The sequence below is a fragment of the Lactuca saligna genome, chromosome 3 (genome assembly GCF_052625555.1).
Source record: "Lactuca saligna cultivar CGN05327 chromosome 3, ASM5262555v1, whole genome shotgun sequence".
NCBI lineage: Eukaryota > Viridiplantae > Streptophyta > Magnoliopsida > Asterales > Asteraceae > Lactuca > Lactuca saligna.
The window spans coordinates 178,848,513-178,855,606 of NC_136419.1; the positions used below are offsets into that span (position 1 = coordinate 178,848,513).

At 34.8% G+C, this 7,094-nt stretch overlaps 1 pseudogene; it reads left to right on the forward strand.

Moving 5' to 3' along the window:
- The first annotated feature begins 1,382 nt into the window (after window positions 1-1,382).
- On the forward strand, window positions 1,383-5,386 carry LOC145036207 (carboxyl-terminal-processing peptidase 3, chloroplastic-like; annotated as a pseudogene).
- The last annotated feature ends 1,708 nt before the right edge of the window (window positions 5,387-7,094 follow it).

Below are 7,094 nucleotides of genomic sequence, written 5' to 3' on the forward strand. Positions count from 1 at the left end.
ACTCTCAAATGTACTTGTACCATCTCTAGATAATATGAACTGAAACTAGATTATGTTTACATCATTGTGTTCATATTAACTCTGATTACTCATTCGATTGATTCCGTAACACTTCATTTGGTATCAGAGAAGGAATTGACAGATTGATTGAATAATTTTTTTTTTTTTTTTCATTTTATTGACTCAATTCTTCTGATTCAACATTTTTCACAAGTGAAAATGTAACTCTTTGATTGATCTCTGTGATCTAGCGATTCTCACTACAAGAAAAATAGCCTTTAATGACGCGCAAACAATGAAACTCGCTGATTCACGTTACACATTTTTGGGCGTCTTTAAAAATAATGTCAGACTTCCAGAATTTGAAGGATAGTGGACACGCATTTTTGCGTGCCCTTAAATTAGTGTCTCAAGAAAAAAAATTAAAAACACGGAGGGCACTTTATCTTAAACGTGCGTCTTCTGTAGGCGTCGCTTTATAATTTTAAGGAAACACGCCTTCAGAAGATAACGGGGGAAACAAAACCCTAAAATTTTGAAAACCTGCCTTTCTTTTCTACCCTCTTTTCTTTATCTTCACAATCAACTCTCCCCTTTTGTTTCTCTATTTCGATGGTTGTTTCCCTCTTACCCTAATCACGTCGTCACCGCGAATCACACACCACCAGGCAGTGGAAGAAGATGATGAAGTTTGTCATTGTCGTATGCTGCTCTCCCTCCCTATCTCTAACTATCTATGCCCTTTCTTTATTCTTCACTTCTATGATCTCAACCTCCTATTCACCCCTCTAAAGCCTTACTTGTAAGTCCACACCATGCTTGTTCTTATCTTGTTATGGAAAATCAAGAAACATTCGAAAAACCTTAGGGTTTCACTGTGAGGCCTCATTTCTTCTTATCAGTATCGAATTTCTTCTTGGCTGAGGGGCCAGATTGATGAGACCTGTGAGAATTCTGAGATCGATCATTGCTCCCTGTGTGACTGTGTGAGGATATAGAGATTAATGGCTACGACAGGGTTTAGCAGACCTCCTTATTTCTTCTCTACCAGGTATAATAAATGTTGGGTCAAGTCTCTAGCTCTGCATTCTCTCTACCTCTACATTCTCTCTCTCTCTCTCTCTCTATCTATCTATCTATCTCTCTCTCTCTCTCTCTCTCTCTCTCTCTGGAAAATCCTAATCACCCTTCTGGTTTTCTGAAGCAGGAAAAAGCATGGTTTGTGTATTTGTAAACCCGATATAGAGATTTTTGGGTCCGATTTTTAGGGATTACCATAAATCCCCCTAAATCCAACCATTACACTTATTCATTCCCCATAAATCCCTTCATCTTGATTAAGATCTACAAACCCCCTAAATCCCCCAGTTAGAGTATCTACCATGGATGCTTTATGCCGACCTAATCTCGATCTTAGTAATTCTTCACCCCTTTCATCAATTTACACCAAAACCCCTCAAACACCAACCTCTTAAACTTTTCCCTATAAGTACCGATTATATTCTTCCAATTTCAATGGTTACCATAGCAAGTGTAAAGTACCAACACCACCTCAAGCTTTACCCAAGGCAAATCCGAATGAATCAGTTGAATCCAATAAGAAATTGATTGATTCAATCGCTAAAGGTTTGATCGGGCTCGCTGCTGCAGTCTCTGTTTGTTTAGATTCTCCAGCTCTTACCGAGTCCTTGACAATAGCATTCCCAACTTCTCATACTCATGAGGTAGGTGTTCAGTCCGATCTTCTTTTTAGTAGTTTATTTGTGTTGTGCAGATAAGGTGTTCAATCTATTGCTTATATGGGTTTGGTAAAATTTGATTTTGTAACAGGTGAATGCTGTGCAACGAACTCTCATAGAGACTTGGGGTTTGATCATAGATACTTTTGTTGATCCAACTTTTAATCATCAAGGTATGATTCATTTCTGTTGTTTTATGTCATTTAGTGTCAATAAGTTTAACGTATGTTTATGTTTTTTCTCTAGACTGGGACTCGAAATTCCAACAAACAATGGTGGAAATGCTTCCACTTAGAACAGCTGATGTCGCATACAGCAAGATTAAAGGAATGCTTTCTACTCTTGGAGATTGCTTCACTCACATTATCAATCCAAAGGTGCAACTTTTCCCATTACTTTTACAAAAAAATTCCCTGTGGTTTCTAAAATAGTTTTCATTTTTGGACTAAAATTCAGAAACAACAGGGACCATTTTTGTAACTTATTCTTACTCCTAGATTCCAAAAGGGGAAACTTACTCTATTTTCTTTTCGGCAATGATTTTTACAGGAATACCAACGTTTTAAAATTGAAAGTGATGGAAATGTGCAAGGAGTTGGACTATTTGTGAATACTGAACCAGAAATCGGTCATCTGGTTGGTGATGCCGAGACTTGAACCCGAGACCTCAGTTATGGATTTTTATTTATTATTTATTTTTAAAAATTTAAAATTTTTTGTTTTAGGTTGTATTATCCGGTGTTGAGGGTAGCGCAGCTACTAGAGCTGGAATACATGTAGGAGATGAGTTGATTGAAATAAATGGAGTGAGAGTTAAAGGGATTAGTGGTGAAGCTGTTGCACAAAAGCTCAGAGGTCATGTTGGGACAAGTGTTACAGTTAAAGTGCACAATGTAAGTTTCGTAGGTAGGAATGGAATGGTTGATTCCTTTCCAAAGGGTTTTATAGAAATTTGTGCATGTTCACATTTCTGATCTACAGGGAAAAAAGTTAGCCATTGAATTTAGTTTTAGAGAGGTGAAACTACCCCAGAATTTCATCAGACTTTCTCCTATATCAAGTGTCTCATTCCTCATAGAACACCAAATGGTCATGTATCCAAAACCAGATATGTAAAGCTATTAGCCTTCTCCCAGGTGCTTATTAATTTTCTAAATCTTAGTCTTACTTTATAACTTCATATCTTAAATTCATCTAACAACAAGTTTTTGTAAATAGACTGCTGCAACAGATATGAAACACGCCATTCGTGAATTGGAAAATCAGGGTGTTGAATCTTACATTTTGGATCTCCGAAATAATCCAGTAAGTAGCTTAAAGTTGACTTTAGTAAACTTTTGTTTGACTATTTACTAGTATTTATATATATATATATATATATATATATATATATATATATATATATATATATATATATATATATATATATATGTTTATTTATAGGGTGGTTTGGTGAAGGCTGGACTTGATGTAGCTCAAATATGGCTGGATGGAGATGAGACTCTAGTGAACACAATAGATCGAGATGGGAACATGCTTCCTATTAACATGATCAATGGCCATGCTCTTACTCATGATCCGCTAGTTGTTCTTGTAAGTTTTTTTTTTTTTTTTTTTTTTTTTTTTTTTTTTTTTTTTTTTTTGACATGAAAATCTATATATTCACCTTCTGTTACATCTTTTGCTAGTGCTAACATGGCAGTGAGACAACGGCCACATCAGAAGAAGTATAAGCTGAGAATTGGCTGTGTTAATGTGTCCCATTCTCATTAACCTGGTAACAGGGAGCACACAAAGGCTACAACTCAAGAAACATGTGACAGTTGGCGAAAAAGGTGTTGTTTTATGCCCCCCCCCCCCCCTTTTTTTTTTTTTTTTTTGATATTTTACATTTGTATAAACCTAATATGGTTTTGATTTCTGAAATAAATTGATTTGTGCAGGGGAAATGAGGTTTATAAGAGTGGAGATTTATCAGAATCTTAAGTATGTTATTCAAAGGGTATTAGTTCAATACAACATAAAGAGACACCTGGCGTTTGTATACAACCTCTTATTTTCTGTTATAGCAATCGTGTAACTATACGCATGGCTCTTGGAAGAATGAGGGAAAATGTCTAAACGACTGTAGAATGGCTGCTACATTAGATCCCAATTTCATGAAGGTCAATAAGCTCCTAATCAGAGAAACTACTTAATATGAACGGAGAGGCTCTTCTCATGGTATGTGAATGTGATTCATAATCTTTGTTAGTTTAATAATTGAAATTGACTGATTTGCCCCTACTTATTACACAGCTGGCGAAGCATAAAGAGGTGGTTCAACTATGTGTGTAAACCCTAGATACATCGGGTACTCAAAATTCTACCAATTTTTTAACTACTTTCCCTTTACTTTTGAGTTTTAACCTCTTAATATTATATGATATTTATAAATCAGGGAGGGGAACTTCAGTGGTGAAGATACTGTTAGGGTTACCACCATGAACAAGCATGGGAAGCATGATTTGGATATTCCAGTCATTGTCAACCCAAGAAATGATCCTCCATTTATTAATGTCCCTGAGTTCATCATGTTGGAGAATGTGACAGAAGATGATATTCACTTTCCAGGTCATATTCACTTTCTAGGTATATTACAGTTTACAAGAAATAACAACATACTTTTATGTATTTGCTTATTGTGAAAACATTTTACTTTTATTTCTTTCTATTACAGTTTACAACACTGCACTTTTCAGTTATGCTCTTACAAGATTTGTTGTATGTCATTTAATCCCAAGCCACTAGACATCAGGACAGTTATTAGCTTTTGTACACAATCATCTAACTAAATGTACCTTTTAAACTGGGATAGTGTAGGCCTATGCATGAGATCACATTTTCAACAATAGACATACCAAAGCTCCTAAGTCGGGTATTAAAAATTCCACCTTTTACCCTTGGCTTGATGCATATTTACTATTTAGCTTATTATTTTGATTTACACTTGCAGGCATTAGAAGCCAGGAGCTACATAATGATGTTTCATAGGTGCTCCCTGGTTATAAACAGGTATGAATATGATTTACGCTTCCAGTTCACATTGTATCCAATTATGGAGAGGATATTTGGCCCCATAGTAGTAGCTCGTATTGCAGGAGTAAGCAATTTTTCTTTAATTTAGTTTTTCTTTTACCATTTGTTTAATTTAATTATTCATTTTTGATGTAATTATTGATTTTGCATGAGAGAAAAAAAGTTTTATATATGAATCTTGAAAAATGGGATGTTTGGTTGTTATGTGAGGTCTTGAATATGTTTTGTGTAGGTTATGTCTATACCACTACTCATGAGTTATCCATTCATATCCATGTTGACTGGATTTGCTCTATCGTTGACTTTAAATTGTGCATCCATTATAAAGAATGTTTTATATGTAAGTTTTTTAGGGACTAAATCTGTCTACTTCATTAATTGCATGCTACTATTAGTTTATTACTTAATATAAGATAATATTTGCACATATTTATGCAAAATGCAAGAAATGTTATAATTATTTTTATCTTGATAATTTGGTTTCTTGTCATCAACAGGTATCCATCATAACGGGGACATTCATGCTGCAAAATAAAGTTGTGGTAATCTTCGCCTCCTCAGTTCTATAGCTTTTTTTAGGGTTAGATTCATAAAGTAACAATGAACTTTCATTGATTTATTTATTTATTACAAGTTTATAACATCCTAATTTCATTTTTTCTTATTAGAACATTGTACTTTGAAAAATCTACCCAATTATCTTATTGTATAGCTTGAGTGCATCTGTGGCTTAATCTTAATAATAATTCAGTTTTATATTATCTTATTGCCAAGTTTGTTTAGTAAGCTTAAGAAGAGTAAACATGGTATCCTTATTTCAGTTGCAGTCAAACCACAAGCTTCCGGGGCCAATTAAGTTGTTGACACATTTTCTGAAGTCAAACACCTTCTTCTTGGGTATAAGTTCAATAGCAAATTCAGTACTTTCTTGTGTATAAGTTCTATTAGAAGACAAACATATTTTTGATCCCTTTGATATCCATCTGTCTACTTTGGAATGATTATTTGTATGACATTAACTTTTGTGCAATGTATTATATTTTTGTATATGGTATTTTATTTTCTATTATGAGACATGAAATGGAAATTTAATTTGAAATTAGTAAATCTATAAATAAGTTTTTTTTAAACAGTTGAAATTATGATACGCAAAAATGTGTGTCGTCTTCATTTATGACATGGCCTTTCTTGATACTCATTGCGTGTCATTAACACGCACGTCGTAAGGTTACGATACGCAAATGCGTGTCGTCTCCCTTTATGACAGGGCCTTTCTTGATACGCATTGCATGTCGTAAACGTGCATCGTAATTGCGCGTCGTAAATGAGCGTCGTAAATGCGCATCGTATGTAGACGACGCGTAAAAGCGCATCGTCTCTCTTTATGATAGGGCCTTCCTTGACGCACATTTGTGCGTCGTCTGGGCCCTTTATGACGTGCAATGAGCATTGTAAAAGGCTGTTTTTCTAGTAGTGTCTACAATCATTAATAATTCATTTATATCAACTTTTTTTCTTTTCAAGATTTTATTCTTTTCAAATCAAATTAATGGAAAATTTGAATGTGAATACTTTGATGAATTTCTTTAATTTTCTTGGTTCATCCATGAAGATTCCAATGTTGCTTCCGGAATACTATGACAAGTGGCTTGATTGAATGGACGATTATCTAAATGGAATCAATGAAGGTTTGTAGCGATCGATTGATAAAGATTCATTTTATTAAGATCATGTTCAAGCAACAGGAATAGTAGGTCAAAATGAAGATATGATTGCTCTAAGCATTCTAACACTCATATGGTGTACATGCAACGCTAGATGCTTTAGATATATTTTTTCTCTATTATACATGCATACATTCAATATTCCAAAGCATCATCCTAACTAGCATACAATGGAGTATAAACAACATGAAATACAAGTTAGATGACATAACTTTTGTTGTTGTTGAATGCCTTGGACCTTTAAGAGCTTAGTGCCCCAAGTGTTGCACCTCAATTAGAATCACAACACAACTTTGGACATAGGAGACTTTTGAGATAGTATCTTCTTGCACCAAAATCGGCTAGCCCTATAGTATTCCACTTAATTGCCATTTTGGTAGCCATGAGCCTTCTTATATAGTGTGACACAACTAGGGTTACATCATGCAAACCCTAATGTGCATGACTTTCCATATTCCTTAGGCTCCATGGGTTTTAACCTCCATGGAGTATCCAGGGGTCACCACATGGGTTTAGCCCTACAAAGGGAACTATGGATCATAAGCCCACTTTA